Here is a 20,870-nt window from a genome sequence, read left to right on the forward strand (position 1 = left end):
TGCACTGATGTGGCTGATCAGCACACTGAGGAGGCTGCACTGGTGTGGCTGTAGCAGCCATGCCCTCCCAGAACTAGGAAGTCACACCAAAGCTGTATATCGGCTATATGGTGGGTGACAAGTGGATAACCCTGAAAAGAAAAATCTCTAAAATACCCGGAATTGCCCAGCTTCACTGTGACTGGAGTCCCCAATTCAAACTCCTTGGGGGCAGGGGCTGTACAGTATGTAGAGTGCTGTGTAAATTCAGTCTATAGAAAAACCTGGAATAATATATTTATAAAAAATAACTAAATATCATCATTAAAAAAAAAAAAAACAGAAGACGACGAAGTGAAAGTAGAATAGGGAAGGATGTTGCCTCATCTGTAGGTTGGATCCTGCAACTGACAAGTCCCAGGAAGGAGGGGGGGGGGGGGTTTGACTCTTTGTACATCTTTCTGTCTTGTTGCTGTAGTGAGGATCGGGGTGCAGCGCAGGTATGAAGACTCTGCTGATCTTTGTGGCTCTTGTTGTCTGTGTACTGCTGGTGGATGGAGGAGGAGAGGTGAGTGTGGGGGGGGGGGGGGAGGATTGTACGGTGTGGGGGGCTCCACACATCCAGGAGCATTCAGTCCACATCATAAGACCTTCTATAGACACAACTAGAAATGTTCATATATATATTCATTCCTAGTTATCACTGAGCAATATTCTGCAGATCTATAAGGGGGACAATGTATCAATACGTATGAGGACAATGTATCAATACGTATCTGTCATGTATCTCTAATAACAATTACAATGTTATGTGTTTGTATGATTGCCTCAATCATTCTCACTGCTGTCCAAATAATTGCCATAATCTCTCTAATATGTGTATTTCCTATGATCATCAGTTCCATCTAGTGGCCATAATGGGGTATTTTCCTGATTGAGGCATTTCAACAAAATACTGCTTGATGGCCACTAGAAGGAGCTGACCCATGATATTGTTTTCCAGGAGGAGACCCTCTTGTGTACGGTCATTGATTGACTCTTGTGGGTGTAAGTTGTCTTCTCCAGGTGTTTAAAGCTGATTCTTTGACCCATCCACTGTTAAAAATAACAACCATGGGTGTCCCATGTGCCTAGACTGCGGAGTTATGTACAACTCAGTGCAGACAGTTCTAATCGTCAGTGAAGGAAAGATGTTCTGTGATTGGAGGAGGGGAGATTGTGATGTTCATGGATGCCTTGCATTCATTGAAAATAACCCCAGATGTGGAGTTGCGAGTGACTCGCTGTGCTCTGAGCGCTCTCACCGGAATCAGAATACTCAGCAAAGGAGCTCGGGTTTAGGTGCTCGGTACCCCCGGGGTATTATTTACATGAAGTTGGGGGTAAGTTGCAATTGCCATACAAATTGATTGTAACTTGTAAGGTTTCTTCCAATGGAGGGATTTGATGATGTTTAGAGATTGAGGAAATAATTGTGAATGGAAGAGTGGAGGCATTTTTTAAAATATAAAGTTGCCAAGATAACAGAATGTGTTGGGGGAGGGTTTGTGATGACATCATATCCAGCTGGGAATGTCGGAAAAACCGGCTCCCGATGTCCGGAGGTCAGGCGTTCAACTTCTATATATGATTACAGCAGATTCTGATTGTTACAATTTTATTGTATTATTTATGATGTAGTTGGATGGATTGGATACTTTTACACTTCTTTAGATAGAGAAGGATGGGAGCGCCGGGATTGGAGCGCCAGGGATGGGAGCGCCGGGATGGGAGCGCCGGGCTGTACACTGCCAGCTGTACACCAAAACCTAATGATCAGCAATGGGGGGATTTACAAAGACTGGAGCAGACAAATTCTGGAACAGGTGTGCATAGTAACCAATCAGCTTCAGCTTCAGCTTGTTCAGGTAAGCTTTGAAATAGAAAGATAGAAGCTGATGGGTTGTGTTAGATTTTGGATGCTCCACTCTTAGTAGATTCCCCTCAATGTGTCCATTGCGCCCCCTGGAGGTGGGTATTTAGGCCAGACTGGAGGTGGGTATATTTTATATATACAGTATCTGACGAAAGTAAGTACACCCCTCCCATTCTATCTTTTCATGTGACAACACTGAAGAAATTACACTTTGCTACAATATAAAGTAGTGAGTGTACAGCTTGTATAACAGTGTAAATTTGCTGTCCCCTCAAAATAACTCAACACACAGCCATTAATATCTAAACCGCTGGCAACAAAAGTGAGTACATCCCTAAGTGACAATGTCCAAATTGGGCCCAATTAGCCATTTTCCCTCCCCGGTGTCATGTGACTCGTTAGTGTTACAAGGTCTCAGGTGTGAATGGGGAGCAGGTGTGTTAAATTTGGTGTTATCGCTCTCACTCTCTCATACTGGTCACTGGAAGTTCAACATGACACCTCATGGCAAAGAACTCTCTAAAGGATCTGAAAAAAAGAATTGTTGCTCTACGTAAACATGGCCTAGGCTATAAGCAGATTGCCAAGACCCTGAAACTGAGCTGCAGCACGGTGGCCAAGACCATACAGCAGTTTAACAGGAAAGGTTCCACTCAGAACAGGCCTCGCCATGGATGACCAAAGAAGTTGAGTGCAATGCTCAGCGTCATATCCAATACTCATATTGGGAAATAGACATATGAGTGCTGCTGGGAAATAGAAATATGAGTGCTGCCAGCATTGCTGCAGAGGTTGAAGGGTTGGGGGGTCAGCCTGTCAGTGCTCAGACCATACGCCGCACACTGCATCAAATTGGGCTGCATGCCTGTCATCCCATAAGGAAGCCTCTTCTAAAGATGATGCACAAAAAAGCCTGCAAACAATTTGCTGAAGACAAGCAGACTAAGGACATGGATTACTGGAACCATCTCCTGTGGTCTGATGAGACCAAGATAAACTTATTTGGTTCAGATGGTGTCAAGCGTGTGAGGAGGCAACCAGGTGAGGAGTACAAAGACAAGTGTGTCTTCCTACAGTCAGGCATGGTGGTGGGAGTGTCATGGTCTGGGGCTGCATGAGTACGGCTGGCACTGGGGAGCTACAGATCATTGAGGGAACCATGAATGCCAACATGTACTGTGACATACTGAAGCCGAGCATGATCCCCTCCCTTCAGAGACTGGGCCGCAGGGCAGTATTCCAACATGATAATGACCCCAAACACACCTCCAAGAAAACCACTGCCTTGCTGAGGTTAAAGGTGATGAACTGGCCAAGCATGTCTCCAGACCTAAACCCTATTGAGTATCTGTGGGGCATCCTCAAATGGAAGGTGGAAGAGCGCAAGGTGACATTGTCACGGAGGAGTGGAAGAGGACTCCAATGGCAACCTGTGAAGCTCTGGTGAACTCCATTCCTAAGAGAGTTAGCATATTTGAGGATTCCCCTTGGGGTGGGACTTTGAAGGTCACTCAAAAATATACAAAAAAATATATTGAATATATATGAGTTTTATTACAAAAATGGTAAAAGGTAAACATACACAAATAACAGTGAAAACTAGTAAAATTATTGGCAAAACTGATATTGGTATGAAGGTGTACAAATCACTCAACCAATTATTCCATGCAAGATCCGACGTCCTCTTCTTCAGGGATTTTTTGGGAATAATTTTATATGGTTGAAGGATGCATGAACACCACAATTGTTTTGCCACAGATTAAAAACATGGAACATTAACGACACCCACAGAGATCATCGTCAGCCTTGTCTATAAGAGGAAGGTTTGGTACTTGGAGTAGGTCCAAAAAGGGATATCAGTAAGCATGTGATAGTGGAGAGTGTGCAGACCAGAGGGGGCCCAAATTGCTCCAGCTGGAGTCCAAATTAGCCCAGCCAAGGGGGCGGGGGTCAGTCACAGTAATGCTTAAGACAGCAAACTCCGAGGCAAACTTCCTCCCAGCAGTGGATGTACCCTAAGAGAGTTAGGGCAGCGCTGGAAAATAATGGTGGCCACAGAAAATATTGACACCTTGGGCCCAAGTTGGACATTGAGGGGTTTACTCACTTTTGTTGCCAGCGGTTTAGACATTAATGGCTGTGTTGAGTTATTTTGAGGGGACAGCAAATTTACACTGTTATACGAGCTGTACACTCACTACTTTACATTGTAGCAAAGTGTAATTTCTTCAGTGTTGTCACATGAAAAGCTAGAATAAAATATTTACAAAAATGTGAGGGTGTACTTACTTTTGTGAGATACTTTATCTCCAGACCTAAACCCTATTGAGCATCTGTGGGGCATCCTCAAACAGAAGGTGGAGGAGCGCAAGGTCTCTAACATCCACCAGCTCTGTGATGTCAATATGGAGGGGTGGAAGAGGACTCATAGAAACATAGAAACATAGAATGTGTCGGCAGATAAGAACCATTTGGCCCATCTAGTCTGCCCAATATAGACTCCAGGGGAAAATGTTGTCACATGAAAAGATAGAATAAAATATTTACAAAAATGTTGTTTTTTATAATATGCACATAGGTGTGTACTGTAGGCTATGATTTATGGCCTAACACAGCTGGTAGGCAAGTTGCTTTATACATATCAAAAGGGCCAGAGTAGTTACTTGCAGGGGATCGTTAAAAGTAGATTTGCCTGATCAGACTTGAAAGGAATAATACAAAAAGTATTTATTGATGGTAATTAGACTTGAGGGGGAATTCATGAGAAATGGTGGCTTGTTTACCTGCTAAACACTAATGTGAGGTTATAGCCAGTAATTACAAGTAGAGTATTTTAACCTTGATTAACAATAAGATCAAAAACGTATTCTGGCTTGACCTTACAGAAATTCCCCCCAGTGTGAGACTAGTATTTCAGGGGAAGATTGGAGCTGGCAGTCATTCATTATACTGTATATGCTAGAATGAATAGGACTCTGAAAGCTGCTGTTCATTGTAATATTTACTCTGTGTACAGAGTATATTTCAGTGCGTTACTGCACATTTAACGCAGTATATTTCAGTGTGTTACTGCACGTTTAACGCAGTATATTTCAGTACGTTACTGCACATTTACCGCAGTATATATACTGCAGTGCATTACTGCGTGTTTAACACAGTATATTTTGGTGCCTTACTGCATGTTTACTGCAGTATTTTGCAGTGCGTCAGTGCAGTTTTCCTGCAGTGTATTGTAGTTTGTCAGTGGAGTGTATATGTTTAGTGAGTACTCAAGATAAAGTGCACCAAACACCACTTTCCATTGATTAAAGTGCATCCACGTACACATTTCAACTTCCATTTTACCACATTTCGTTAATAAGCACCCTCCCCCCCCCATCAAGTCTGGGAGGCCAACAAGGAGAGGCAGACGTTCCCATAACACTATGAGGGGCCCTGCAGCCTCTATGTCCACAAGCAAAGGTGGACATGGTCCGACATCATTTGCAATTTGCAAATTTTGCCTCAAGCACATCAAGTGTGGCAAAAACACCAGCCACTTGGGTACCACATGCTTGACAAGACATTTAACCTCCAACCACTCAGCGCCTCCTCACGCCGCACCTCAGCCTACTCCCACTATATCTCATGACCTCTCAGCAGCCTCCACTGACAGGGATGATCGTATAGTGCAGGGTGTCCCTGGTCCTTGCAGCACATCTCCCAGTAGCACACCACCAACTGTAGAGTATAGCAGGCTAATTTCTCTGCTCCATCTGCTGCAGCAAAATGCAGCAAAAAAAATAAATAAATAATACAGTCACTGCCACCCACATGCCCAGTGTCTAAATTCAAGCTTGTCAAAGCTGCTGGCTTTACTACTCCTGCCTTTCTGTCTCGTGGATTCTGTTCCCTTCTGTGAATTTGCTGAATGTCCTGTATCGCAATGGCAGGTTCCCAGTCGCTATTTCTTTTCACATAAGGCCCATTCCAGCATCCAAGGCAATGTTGTGGCATTCATTGGGCAAGGCAGTCAGCTGCAAGGTCCACGTTACTGCTGACACATGGTCCAGCAAGCATGGTCAGGGACGATATAGTTCACAGCACATGGAGTAACTCTGCTTGCAACTCAGAAGGATGCAGGACAGGGCTCAGTGGTGCAGCTTGTTGTTCTGCCTTGTCTCCATACAGCTAGTGGTAAATATGCAAGATTTTTCAGCTCCACCCCCTCCTCCTCCTCCTCCTCCATGCCCTCCTCTGCTGAATGGTTCTATGAACCACAAGTACACCCTAAGCGTTCAAGGGGCTATTCAATGATTCAGGCTAAAAGGTGCCATGGAGTGTTTCAGCTGGTGTGTCTAAGGGACAGAAGCAACACTGCAGCAGAGATCTTGCAGGTCTGGAGGGGCAGGCCCATAAGTAGTTCACACCAGCTAGAGCCAGGAATGATGGTGTGCAATAATAGCACAAACCTCCTGTCCGCCCTTAGACAGGGAAGGTTGACATATGTGCCATGCCTGGTAAATTGTTCTCAATTTGGTGGTGCAGCGTTTCTTAAATAGATAATCAGGGTTGGAAGATCTGCTGAAGCAAGCCAGAAGAGTCTGTAGCCATTTCAGGTGGTCGTACACAGCCAGTGCTTTCTTGGCTGAAATTCAGTGGAAATTCCACCTGCCCGTAAATCACCTGATTTGCGACATGCCCACCAGGTGGAACCCAACTTTGGCAATGCTGCAGCGGCTGCACATGCAGCAGAGGGCTGTCAACCAGTATCTGTGTAAGCATGGCACAATGGCAGGATCAGGCCAGCTCGGCTTTTTTTCCCCACGCCAAAGGCTGCTGATAAAGGATGCATGCATTGTACTGTCACTATTTCAGGAGGCTGCAAGGATGGTGAGCCGTGACAATGCATGCATCAGTGACACAATCCCTGTTGTGTTCCTGCTGGAGCAGACTCTTTGTGGTATTATGGACAGGGCACTCGAGGCAGAGCAGGGGGAGGAAGAGGAGGACTTCCTTTCCTCTCAAGGCCCGCTTTATGCAGACGCCATTCTTCCTAAGCCACAGAACACACAAGAGGAGAGGGAGGAGTTGGAGGAGGATTCTGGCAGTTTTAGGGGCATTGAAGCAGAGTATGACATACATCAAACCTTAACAGATGGTTTTCCATCCCCAGAACCCTTGGGAGTAGAACGGGCTGGGAGGAGGCAGTTCCAGATACAGACCCCGAGGAGTCTGCTTCTCATGCCTCGCAAACTTGTGCTGCATAGTTTTCCTCATTCTTCAATGTCTGGGAAAGAACCCAAGAATATGTGGCATCAAGGAGAAGGATTACTATTCATTGGCAACCCTTCTTGACCACCGTTGCAAGGGGAAAGTCTCAGAACTCATCCCGTTTCCACAGAGGGAGCAGAAGATGAAATCTCTTGAGGACACCTTAAAGAGGAGTTTATGTAATGCCTTTCCCAACTCTGGTAGGTTACAGTGTCGTGGAAAACGTAGTTTTGAGGCTTCTGTTGGTCAAGAGAGGAGCGGTGGAGAGGGGAGCCACCTCAGTGATGCTTTTCAAAAAATTTTTAATCCTCAAGACCCAGGACTGTCTGCTTTCACATCCATTCAGCAGTGTCTTTATCATATGGTGGACGATTATCTAGGAGCGAAAAAATGCATAGAGAGCTTTCCAGTTGACGATTACCTTGGGGTTACTGGGTCATGAGAATAGACCACTGGCCAGAACCTGCCCAGTATGGAATTGAGCTGCTGGGCAGCCCTGCATCCAGTGTGCTTTCTGAATGGGCATTCAGTGCTGCCAGAGGTTTTGTGATAGATAAGAGAGCGCGTCTGTCCACAAACTCTGTGGACCGGCTGAAATGTTTAAAATGAATCAGTCCTGGATTAGCAGCAGCCATCAAGCCCCTGATGCCGATGTTGTTAATGAAGTGTTTTTGAGATGTGGAATCTCTGCAAGACTTCTAGGCTGCCTAGTGTTGTGGATGTTGATTTCATCTGGAAGAATTTTTTTGGTGTAGATTTTTGGGCACAAATAACACCCAAAGACCAATTTTCCTGCACCTGTTTGACAGGTGCATATCATTTCAATTTTTGGCAGCAAGGCCAATTCTTGCTCTATAGGGTTACAGTGTAAAGGCACCACCGACACCCAAAGACCAATTTTTCCTCACCTGGTGCAGAACACTTACATTTTTGACAGCAAGGCAATTCTTACTTTCATCAAGAGTACAGTGTGAAGGCACCACAGACACCCATAGACCAGTTTTTCTGCACCTGTTACTTCTATCCAAAGTCTTTGAAAGGGACACCAGAATTTATCCAAAAAATCTCTAATCTTGTTCTCAGTGCACTACATTGTGGTCTCATCCTACAGATTGGCTCCCCAAGCCAAAATAAAAAAAGGGACCCGGCGCATCACGGATCATGGTAAAGGGCCAATGACAATGGCCCTTTACCACGTGATCGCTCCGTCCAATGACAGAGCGATCACTTGTCAACAAACCGGCGCATGTCCGGTTCATTTCTCCCCTCTGACACTGTACACAACAGTCAGTACAGTGTGCGAGGAGCGGAGAGAAACTGCAGCTGCACCCATCCTCTGCCTCCTCCATACCTCAATTATCCATGCCTCATCCATGCCACATCCATGCTACATCCATGCCTCATCCGTGCCTCATCTGTGCCTCATCCATGCCACATCCATGCCCATCCGTGCCACATCTGTGCCCACCCATGCCACCTCAGTGCTCATCCGGGGCTCATCCAAGCCACATCCATGGTCATCCATGCCACATCAGTGCTCACACATGCCACGCCAGTGCTCATCCGTGCCACATCCATACCTCGTCAGTGCTAATCCATGTAATGTCAGTGCTCATCTGTGTCACATCCATGCCACGTCAGTGGTCATCCATGCCACGTTAGGGCTCATCCCTGCCACATACATGCCACATCAGTGGTCATCTGTTCCTCATCCATTCCACATCAGTGCTCATCTGTGCCACATACATGCCACGTCAGTGGTCATCTATTCCTCATCCATGCCATGTCAGTGCTCATCCGTGCCACATCCATGTCACATCAGTGTTCATTGGTGCCACATCCATGCCATGTCAGTGCTCATCCATGCCACATCAGTGCTCATCCATGCCACATCCATGGCACATCATTGCTTATCCATGCCAAATCAGTGCCAATACAGTGCTTATCAGTGCCCTGCAGTGACTCACAAAATTTGACGGTGCTCCCTGCATGTTTGGCCTCTGTATGTGTCCAGGCTGTGTAAAAGTGTCACACATGTGGTATCGCCATACTCAGGACAGGAGGAGTAGCAGAATGTATTTTGGGGTGTCATTTTTGCTATGTGTTAGAAATATCTTATAAATGGACAACTTTGTGTAAAAGAAAAAAAAAAATGCGTTTTCATTTTCTTTCCACATTTTCCAAAAACGTGGAAAAAAATTACATGTTCAAAAGACGCATTATGGCTCCTAGATTTTGTGTTGGGGTGTTTGCTTTCCAAAATGGGGTCATTTTGTGGGCTTTTCCATTGTCCTGGTGCTCAAAAATGTGATAGGTTGTCAGGAAATTATATGTGTAATTTGTGCTCCAGGATCACCTGGAGGTGCTACTTGGATGTTGGGCCTCCGTATGTGGTCAGGCTGTGGAAATGCCCCACACATGTGATATTGCCATACTCAGGAGGAGTAGCAGAATGTATTTTGGGGTGTAGTTGCAAGTATGCCTATACAGTGTGTGAGAAATAACTTGGAAATATGACCATTTTGTGAAAAAAAATCTTCATTTTGCAAAGAATTGTGGGAAAAAACTAACCACGCCTCTTACTACATACCTTGGAATGTCTGCTTTGCAAAAAGGGGTATTTGTACTTTCCTGGCTTGTTAGGGTCTCAAGAATTGAGATAGGTCGTCAGTACATAGGGTGTGATCAATTTTCAATGATTGGCACCATAGCTTGTAGACTCTATAACCTTCACAAAGACCAAAAAAATTATTTGGGTTATTTTTACTAAAGATATGTAGCAGTATAAATTTTGGGCAAAATGTTTGAAGAAAAATGACTAAATTTGCAAACTTTTAAAACCGAAACAAAGAAAAATGCGTTTTTTTAAATAAAATTTTCGGTCTATTTTCATTTATAGCGCAAAAAAATGAAAAACCCAATGCTGATTAAATACCACCAAAAGAAACCTCTGTTTGTGTGGGAAAAAAAGATGAAAATTTCAAATGGGTATAGTGTTGCATGACTGGGTAATTGTCATTCAAAATGTGAGAACACTGAAAGCTGAAAATTGGTCTGGTTAGGAAGGGGGTTTAAGTGCCCAGTGGGTAAGTGGTTAAAATGGGCACTTTTGATTTTTTTCAGTTCGGGTCCTATAGACTTCAATGGGGATCAGTATTCAGTTCCGAACTTTTGCTGCGTTTGAAAGTTCTGCTGCGAACTGAACAGGGGGTCATTCAGCCAGTATGTAGATATAAGATAATTATACAGTATATTAGTGGAAGGGGTGGAGAGTTCATTATAGTGATTTCCATTGTAGAAGAAAAAATAGGTCCTGCCCATTCCATATCCCCACCGAATGATACATCTGTGTTTTATTCTGTGTTTTATTCTGTAGAAAAAGTTGATGGATTCTGGAGATCTGACATTCCCATCAAGACCCAGCAGTAGCGTAAAGGAGGACTCCGAAAAAAAACTACTTTGCTGCGTAGTGCCAAAAAAGCCGCCTTGCAAGGTAAGGGAATGGAGATGACACTTTCGGGTCTATTTATAAAATAATCTTCATAACTATTCATCCAGCACTACTCCATGTACATTCGTTCTGTACGAGGGATCCAGCGGGTGTGAGAATGGGGAAAAACCGAATGTTCTTCAGGTGTTTTCACTTTGGGACGAATGTTCTAATAAATCAGCGGGCGTGGCCTCTTTGAAATAAGCACTAATAGATTATGAATAGCCAATGCTGATAACGAAGTAATAAGATGACCATAGATGGATCGGCATTCAGCAGGGACCGGACAAACTTCAATCCATTTATGACCATTGCTATACGAGGAGAATCGATCTTGTAACTGACTCCTCCCACACGAGACTGCTGGTATATTTTTGCTCCAACAGCGCTTGTAGTTGATTGGCTGCAGTGCTGATCAGTGTATTCTGGCAGCCCTGTTGTTAGAATACAGCAGGGAGGATTCCCCCCTTTACCCCCAATGTGACCAGCTGCCTGTCTGATAAAAAAAAACACGATCTATCTATGGCCATCTTTACTGGATTACAAGTATATAGAAAATAATAATCCCAAAGACTGGTAATGATGATGATGATAATCCCATAGACTGGTAATAATGATGATGATGATCTCATAGACTGGTGGTGGTGGTGATGATGATCCATAGACTGGTGGTGGTGGTGATGATGATGATGATAACCCCATATATGATGGTGATGATCCCATAGACTGGTGATGATGATCCCATAGACTGGTAATAATGATGATGATCCCATAGACTGGTGGTGATGATAATGATAATAATCCCGTAGACTCGTGAGGATGATCATGATGATCCCATAGACAGGGGATGATGATGATGATGATGCTGATCCCACAGGCTGGTGATGATGATGATAATAATCCCATAGACTAATGATGTTGATGCTAATGATGATGATGATAATGTTGAGGATTATCCCATAGACTGATGATGATGATCCTGTAGACTGGTGATTGTCTTGGAAATTAATGTACGCTTGATGCACAAATAACTCCATTACGCTAATAAGTGCACTTTTGGATATTAATATACGCCAAGCACAATCAATCTCAATGTGGTAAAAAGCACAGTTCTCAGCTCTTTTGTATAAGGCAGCTATGTCCAAACTATGGCCCTCCAGCTGTTCGGGAACTACAATTCCCATCATGCCTAGTTATGTCTGTGAATGTCAGAGATTTACAATGCTTCATGGGAATTGTAGTTCCTGAACAGCTGGAGGGCCATAGTTTGGACACCCCTGGTATAAGGTAATGGAGCGCATTTAGCAGTTCCCAGTAATACAGACACACAGGCTGCTATCTCATTGGATGCTCACAAGAATGTCCTGCCTAAGGTAGGGAGCTCTGTTTATTTATGAGACAACAAAAGGGATAATCAACAGGAAGTGATGGCTATACAACATCAGCCAATCCGTTCCAAATGTACAATCACATGGCACAAGTAACTCACATAGAATCAGCCAATGACACACTTGTATACATTCAATTATACAATAGAAAGGGGGAGTACACGATTGTGAATGAATAGAACAGAGTGCTCGGCTTCCTGCCTAACACTACACAATGAAACCAGCGTGTAGAACCGTGAACCCTGCTCTGCTCAAACTCATGCATGTATTCCCGCCTCTACTACTATGGTGATCAGGCACAGTAGAAAGACATGAGCGTGTATTCCTTCATAAAGGCAGATAGATATCAAAATTATATTGACTCTGCACCGCAATACACATAGATCTATACCGGCAAACAGACCCACGCATGCAGTGTTCACCAGCATAGATGTCTATGTAAAGCCAACACGTCTACACGTCTAAAGGAAGTTTTTCACTGCCAGTATTATTTCCTTAATACCGGTTCGCCTTGCAAGCAAACCAACAACAAGAGCCATAATGACAAGCTAAATAAATCACATCCTGAAAAATGTCCACACTAATTCTAATAAAATTTCCACAACACCCCTCCTCTTTGTCATATGCAAGATTGTGGAATTCTCTACCACAAGAGGTGGTTTCTGCGGGAAGTATGGTGGCTTACAAAAGACTCTTAGACGTACATCTCAAGGATCAGAACATTCAGGGGTATGAGAGATGATTAGGGTCACACACACCTACACAGGTTGAACTGGATGGACTATTGTCTTTATTCAACCTCAACTACTATGTAACTATGGCTCAGGGGCCAAGGGCGCCCCACACTACATAAAGGGCTGCTAGCGCAGCCGCAGCGTGTAGTGTCATTGTGCGGGCGATGAGACAGGGACAGGCACGCAATTCAGGCAAGACAGAGTAGTTGTTTTTTTGGAGTCAGAGGGCGAGGTTCCTGTGTGAGGTAGGGATAGATTCATTTCTTTACATTAGATACCAGTATTGTTCATCGGTCAGTTTCTGCAACATTCTAAAATCTTTATAGACATCACTGCAGATAACAGCCACAGTAACCTTTGCGCTCAGTTGTGTTTTTTTCTATAGGGGTCACATAGCTGTGGGAATAGACATCACTGCAGACAGTGGCGGCCTGTCCATAGGGGGCGCAGGGGCGCCGCCCCCCCAAAAATAATAAGAAAAAAAAGAAATTAAAGATTAAAAAAAAAAAATTCAATTTTTAGTCCACTAGGGGCACCAGACCTAGTGGTGGGTATGGGAGGGGGGCAGAGGCGCCGATTGGCGGCCATCTGGGGGTCATCGGGGCACAGAGCGATGCGCCCCGACACTCCCCACTTTTCTGATGTCCTGGCTTTGATTGGTCCAGACTCCAGCCTGGACCAATCACAGGAGGACATCCCGGGACCTGGTGACGTGACGCATGGGGGCGGTGCACCACCCCGGCATCACGTGATCACCTACCCGCCCGCCAGAGAGAGGAGAGCCGCCGCCGCGCCCGCGTGAGGAGTCGGAGTGGTCGCCGTCGGGACTCGCAGAGGAGAGAAGAAGCACTGCGGCAGCCGTCCGTCAGGTCCGTCCGTGAGTGTCAGTGTCGTGACTCGAGGTAAGTTTGTGATGCCTCAGGGGGGCCTCAGGGGGGGCCCGCCCGGCCAACACACTGTCACTGACAGTTTTGAAGGGGGCACGCACGCACGCTGATCTCTGCATTGGGGGCATCATGTATGCTGGTCACTACATTGGGGGCACGCACGCTGATCTCTGCATTGGGGGCATCATGTATGCTGGTCACTACATTGGGGGCACGCACGCTGATCTCTGCATTGGGGGCATCATGTATGCTGGTCACTACATTGGGGGCACGCACGCTGATCTCTGCATTGGGGGCACCATGTATGCTGGTCACTACATTGGGGGCACGCACGCTGATCTCTGCATTGGGGGCACCATGTATGCTGGTCACTACATTGGGGGCACGCACGCTGATCTCTGCATTGGGGGCACCATATATGCTGGTCACTACATTGGGGTCACGCACGCTGATCTCTGCATTGGGGGCACCACGTATGCTGGTCACTACATTGGGGGCACGCACGCTGATCTCTGCATTGGGGGCACCACGTATGCTGGTCACTACATTGGGGGCACGCACGCTGATCTCTGCATTGGGGCACCATGTATGCTGGTCACTGCATTGGGGGCACGCACGCTGATCTCTGCATTGGGGGCGTCATGTATGCTGGTCACTACATTGGGGGCACGCATGCTGATCTCTGCATTGGGGGCGCCACGTATGCTTGTCACTACATTGGGGGCACGCACGCTGATCTCTGCATTGGGGCACCATGTATGCTGGTCACTACATTGGGGGCACGCACGCTGATCTCTGCATTGGGGGCATCATGTATGCTGGTCACTACATTGGGGGCACGCACACTGATCTCTGCATTGGAGGCACCATGTATGCTGGTCACTACATTGGGGGCATGCACGTTGATCTCTGCATTAGGGGCATCATTTATGCTGGTCACTACATTGGGGGCACGCACGCTGATCTCTGCATTGGGGGCACCACGTATGCTGGTAACTTCATTGGGGGCACGCACGCTGATCTCTGCATTGGGGGCACCACGTATGCTGGTCCCTACATTGGGGGCACGCACACTGATCTCTGCATTGGGGGCATGTACGCTGGTCACTACATTGAAAGGGGCATGTATACTGGTCACTACATTGAAAGGGGGCATGTACGCTGGTCACTGCATTGAAAGGGGACATGTACGCTGGTCACTACATTGAAAGGGGGCATGTACGCTGGTCACTGCATTGAAAGGGGGCCTGTACTGTGGGGTTTGTGCTAGGGGGTCTGTACTGTGGGATAAGTGCTAAGGGGTCTGTACTGTGGGGTTTGTGCTAGGGGGCCTGTACTGTGGGGTTTGTGCTAGGGGGGCTGTACTGTGGGGTTTGTGCTAGGGGGCCTGTACTGTGGGGTTTGTGCTAGGGGGCCTGTACTGTTGGATTAGTGCTAGGGGGTCTGTACTGTAGGGTTTGTGCTAGGGTGCCTGTACTGTGGGGTTTGTGCTAGGGGGCCTGCACTGTGGGGTTTGTGCTAGGGGGCCTGCACTGTGGGGTTTGTGCTAGGGGGCCTGTACTGTGGGATTAGTGCTAAGGGGTCTGTACTGTGGGGTTTGTGCTAGGGGGCCTGTACTATGGGGTTTGTGCTAGGGGGCCTGTAATGTGGGGTTTGTGCTAGGGGGTCTGTACTGTGGGATTAGTGCTAGGGGGTCTGTACTGTGGTGTTTGTGCTAGGGGGCCTGTACTGTGGGGTTTGTGCTAGGGGGCCTGTACCGTGGGGTTTGTGCTAGGGGGCCTGTACTGGGGGGTTTGTGCTAGGGGGCCTGTACTGTTGAAATAGGGCTAGGGGGTCTGTACTGTAGGGTTTGTTCTAGGGGGCCTGTACTGTGGGGTTTGTGCTAGGGGTCTGTACTGTGGGGTTTGTGCTAGGGGGCCTGTACTGTGGGATTAGTGCTAGGGGGGTCTGTACTGTGGGATTAGTGCTAGGGGTCTGTACTATGGGATTAGTGCTAGGGGGCCTGTACTGTGGGGTTTGTGCTAGGGGGTCTGTACTGTGGGATTAGTGCTAGGGGGTCTGTACTGTGGGGTTTTTGCTAGGGGGCCTGTACTGTTGGATTAGTGCTAGGGGGTCTGTACTGTGGGGTTTGTGCTAGGGGTCTGTACTGTGGGGTTTGTGCTAGGGGGCCTGTACTGCGGGGTTTGTGCTGGGGGGCCGTACTGTGGGGTTTGTGCTAGGGGGCCTGTACTGTGGGGTTTGTGCTAGGGGGTTTGTGCTTGAGGGGTTTGTGCTGGGGGGGTCTGTACTGTGGGGTTTGTGCCACTCTGTCAGTGTATCCCATAATAGGGTGTCTCTCACAGTATATCCCATAATTGGGCCCCTGTTCCCTATTATGGGATATACTAGTACTGATGGACCCCTTAATATGTGATATATTGGGAGAATTTGTTCACGCAAGCAAAATACAGGGGACAAAATGGGTGGAGTCTATAAGGGGTGGAGCTTCTGAGAAATGGGAGGAGTCAAAATGAAAGGGCGGGGTCTTGCGCCCCACCATCCTAAAAATTCACCAGCCGCCACTGACTGCAGATATCAGCCACAGTAACCTTTGCTCAGTTGTGGATCTTTCTATAGGGATCACAGTTCATCCATCTATAGGATTATAGATTACATCAGATATCAGTGAGAATATTGATAATCGGTCAGTTGCGTACATCTATAACCACCACATCTCATCTATAGGGCTATCAATTACATCATATTCGGTCATTTAGTATCTATTGGTCAGTTACGTATACCCTATATTGATTTCTTTCAACATAATGTCCGAAAGGCCGACAAGGAGAGGCCGATGCTCACAGGCCACAAAAAGAAGGCAAGCAGCCTCTGTGTCGATTGTGAAAAGTGGTGGTCACATTCGACATAGTGCATCCTCTGCAGGCAGGGCACACCCGTCCTTTATTTCCGGTGCTGCCGGTGCTATTCATCCACAACATGTGGAAGAGTTGGTGGAGTGGATCAATAAGCCATCCTCATCCTCCTCTTCCTCTGACACCCACGCTCCCAGTAGTTTTCCTTCCACCGCAGCTGCCAAAGTGGCCCATTCCACAGGCTCCTTTTCCACAGCTACTCCTTAAGTTGCCCCACCATCATGCACGGAGGACTCACCTGAACTATTCGATCATAGTGTCAGTGACATGCTCCTGGAGGATGCGCAGCAATTTGAAAGCTGCGATGTGGTTTCTCAGGTTGATGAAGGGAATAACATGAGCCTAGAGAGAGGGGGTGACGACAGACAAGAGACCAGCAGTCATGTTGCCACAGCTGAAGAATATTGCCAAGTTTGCTCCAGTGATGAGGAGGGAGGGGACGATGAGGTCACTGACCGTACTTGGGTGCCTGACAGGATAGAGGAGGAGGAGGAGGATGCACAACTGCAACGAGGCAGGATGTGCTCCATGGGTCGGCCTAGCAGTAGCCAACCTATTGCGTCACAGCACAGAACTCCACAGGTGCAGGGTGCTGCAAAATCCCCGCGGATTCCAAAAAGTTAATTAGTGTGGGCTTTTTTCAGCACCTGTGCAGTAGACCGCAGCATTGCTGTTTGCAATCTCTGTCTAAAGCAGATCAAGTGCGGCCAGAATGCTTGACAAGGCATATGACTTCCTGCCATGCAGTCCGTTGGCAACAGTACCTGAAAGAGCCACCTGATCAACACAAGCATACATCGCCTTGCTCCTCGTCAGCGATCTCTAACCCTATTATACCTCATGCCTTCTCAAATACCAGCATTGAGAGGGATGATGGTATAGAAATGAGTGGCACCGAGAGTTGCACCCAATCTGATAGCAGTACACCACCGCTTGATTTGAGCAGCAGGCAGATTTCACTACCCCGTATTTGAACTGTAGAAAGAAATACTGTCCCAACCATCCACATGCTCAGCGTCTTAAAGCGGATTTCCAGCCATTCACTCACCTGTCCAACGGTCCAGCGATGCGGCTGCCCGAAGCCTCGATCCTCTCCCTCTGCGCTGGCATCACTGCTGTGGGCACCCGGCTGTGACAGTTGCGGCTTCACAGCCGGGTACCCACTGCGCAATGCGCGAGTCGCGCTGCGCGTCTTGATTGGCCGGCAATCTTCTGGGACCTCTGACGTGTCCCAGAAGATTGCAGGGAGGGAGGGGGAGAGGAGAACTTCCGTTCAGGGAGCCCCGGCGCTCCGAGCGGAAGTGGGAGCGGGTACCTGCCAAAACTAGGTACCCGCTCCCCCCCAAAAAAATGACATGCCAAATGTGGCATGTCAGGGGGTCAGGACTCCCTAAAGCAGAAGTTCCAATTTTGGGTGGAACTCCGCTTTAATGCTAGCTTGGCCAAATTGCTAGCATTACAGTTGCTGCCTTTTCCGCCGGTAGACTTGGCTCCCTTTCGCAAATTTTTGGAATGTGCTGCACCACAGTGGCAGGTCCCAAAAAGGCATTACTTTTCGTGTAAGGCCATTCTGGCTCTCTACCGTCATGTGGTAGGTAGTGTTTTGGCCTCGTTGGAAAAAGCGGTCATCAGGGAGGTGCACATTATTGCTGACTCTTGGTCCAGTAGGCATGGACAGGGACGTTACATTTCTTTCACAGCGCATTGGGTAACTCTGCTGGCAGCTGGGAAGGATGCAGGACAGGGTTCGGTCTTGCAGCTTGTTTTTCCACCATGCCTCAAAAAGCTGGTGCTGGTTCTTCCACATCTGGCTACTCCATCACCACCTCCTCCTCCTCCTCCTCCTCTTCCTCCATGTCCTCTTCTGTGCAATTCTCCTCTGCAGCAGCAGTGCTCCCTAAGTGTTCAAGGGGCTATGCAAGCAGTCAGGCTAAAAGATGCCACGCTGTGCTTCAGTTTGTCTGTCTAGGGGATAGGAGTCACACCGGTGCAGAGATTCTGTCAGCTCTGCAAGGACAGGCTCAGAGGTGGTTGACGCCATGACAGCTTGAGCCAGGAATGGTTGTATGCGACAATAGTACCAATCTTCTCTCCACCCTCCGACAGGGACACTTGATACATGTTCCATGCTTGGCACATGTTCTGAATCTGGTGGTGCAGCGTTTCTTGAGCAGATACCCGGGCTTCCAAGATCTCCTGAGGCAGGCCAGAAAAGTCTGTGGCCATTTCCACCATTCGTTCAATGCCAGTGCTCGGCTATCTGACATTCAACTTCAATTCAACCTGCCCACCAACCGCCTCATTTATGACATGCCCACCAGGTGGAACTCAACGTTGGCAATGCTGCAGCAGCTCCACACGCAGCAGAGGGCCATCAATCAGTACCTGTGTGAGTATGGCACAAGGACAGGGTCAGGGGAGCTTGGCTTTTTTTCACCATGCCAGTGGCTTTTGATAAAGGATGCATGCATCGTCCTGTCACCATTTGAGGAGGCCACTCGGATGGTGAGCCGGGACAATGCATTCATCAGTGACACTATCCCGCTAGTCTACCTGCTGGAGCACACGCTACGTGGAATCATGGACAGGGCACTTGAGGCAGAACAGCGTCAGGAAGTGGAGGACCTCCTTTCCTCTCATGGCCCCTTTATGCAGATATCATTCCTGCAGGGCCACAAAACACACAGGAGGAAGAGGAGGAGGAGGAGGAGGATTTCGGCAGCATGGATGTAGAGGAAGAGGATAGCATACAGCAATCTTCAAGGGATGGTTTTGATTCCCCAGAAACCCCAGGAGTTGTACGTGGTTGTGGAGAGGTTTCTCCTGCTGACAATGTCATCCTTAGTGACCCAGAGGATTCAGAGGCTCATGCCTCCTTTAACTTAGGTTGCATGGGCTCCCTGATTCTGCAAAGCCTGTGAAAGGACCTTTAGGATTCGTGCTATCAAGGAGGGGATAATTACTGGTTGGCAACCCTTCTTGATCCACATTACAAGGGTAAAGTTGCAGAGCTCATCCTGCCTTCGCAGAGGGAGCAGAGGATGAAACATCTTGAGGAGGCCTTGAAAAAAAAATTGTGTACCACCTTTCCAGACACTGGGAGGTCAACATTCTCCGGACGTGTTTCTGAGGCATCGTTCAGCCTAAGGAGGAGTGGTGGAGAAGGTGGCCAGCTGACCAATGTCTTTAACCGTTTGCCGACCGCCGCAAGTACATTTACTTTGGCAGTCAGCCCCTCCTGGGCAAAGCGACGTAGTTCACAGCCATCCCCACCCGATTGACCGGCAGCTCCGATGTCCGCCGGTCACTCGCGATCTCCCGCTGGAGAGGGAGAAAGGCAGGCGGCTGATGTAAACAAAGCCGCCTGTCATTCTCCCTGGTGTAACAGCAGAGATCATACGATCCTGCTATGTAGGATCGTATGTCTCTGTGGTTACATCACTAGCCACACCTGCCCACACTTAGAATCACGCCCCTAGGGACACACTTAACCCCTGGATCTCTAATAAAGTTAACCCCTTCCCTGACAGTGTCATTTTTACAGTAACAGTGCATATGTATAGCACTGATTACTGTAGTAATGTCACTGGTACCCTCAAAAGTGTCAAAAATGTCAGTCAAGGGTCCAATCTGTCCGCCGCAATGTCGCAGTCCCGCAAAACAATTTGCAGATCGCCGCCATTACTAGTTAAAAAAAAAACAATAAAAATGACATAAATCTTTCCCTTAGTTAGTAAACGCAATAACTTTTGCGCAAACCAATCAAAATACGATTATTGCGATTATTTTTACCAAAAATATGTAGCAGAAAACAAATTGGCCTAAAATGTTAAAAAATTTAGATTTTTACATTTTTTTGGGGAATTTCATATAAAAAAATGTGAAAAATATTGTTATTTTTTCACAATTGTCGCTCTCTTTTTGTTTATAGGGCAAAAAATAATAATCGCACAGGTGATCAAATACCACCAAAAGAAAGCTCTATTTATGGGAAAAAAGGACATCAATTTAATTTGGGTACAGCATCGCACGACCGCGCAATTGTCCGTTAAAGTCACGCAGTGCCGAATCGCAAAATAGACCCTGGTCTTTGAGCAGCCAAATCCTCCAGGGCTTAAGTGGTTAAACAGTTCTTTTGTCCTCAGCAGCACCCAGGGCTGTTAGGTTTAAGTAACGCTCACCAGCGTCTCCATCATATGATGCATGATTATCTAGGAGCAAGAGCAGACTTGGAGACCTTTCCAGCTGCGCATCCACTGGCTTACTTGGTCTTGAGGATGGACCACTGGCCAGAACTTGCTCAACATGCAAT

General features: G+C 47.2%; 1 long non-coding RNA gene across 1 annotated transcript in view; it reads left to right on the forward strand.

Moving 5' to 3' along the window:
* The first annotated feature begins 531 nt into the window (after nt 1–531).
* LOC309556220 overlaps nt 532–20,870 on the forward strand; it is a 577,427-nt gene continuing 557,088 nt past the window's right edge. Inside the window, exon 1 of the long non-coding RNA XR_014225306.1 lies at nt 532–553. This is a non-coding gene — a long non-coding RNA (uncharacterized lncRNA). The remainder of the gene's footprint in view (nt 554–20,870) is intronic.

This window comes from Pelophylax lessonae (genome assembly GCF_965119305.1).
Source record: "Pelophylax lessonae genome assembly, chromosome: 5".
NCBI classification, from domain to species: domain Eukaryota; kingdom Metazoa; phylum Chordata; class Amphibia; order Anura; family Ranidae; genus Pelophylax; species Pelophylax lessonae.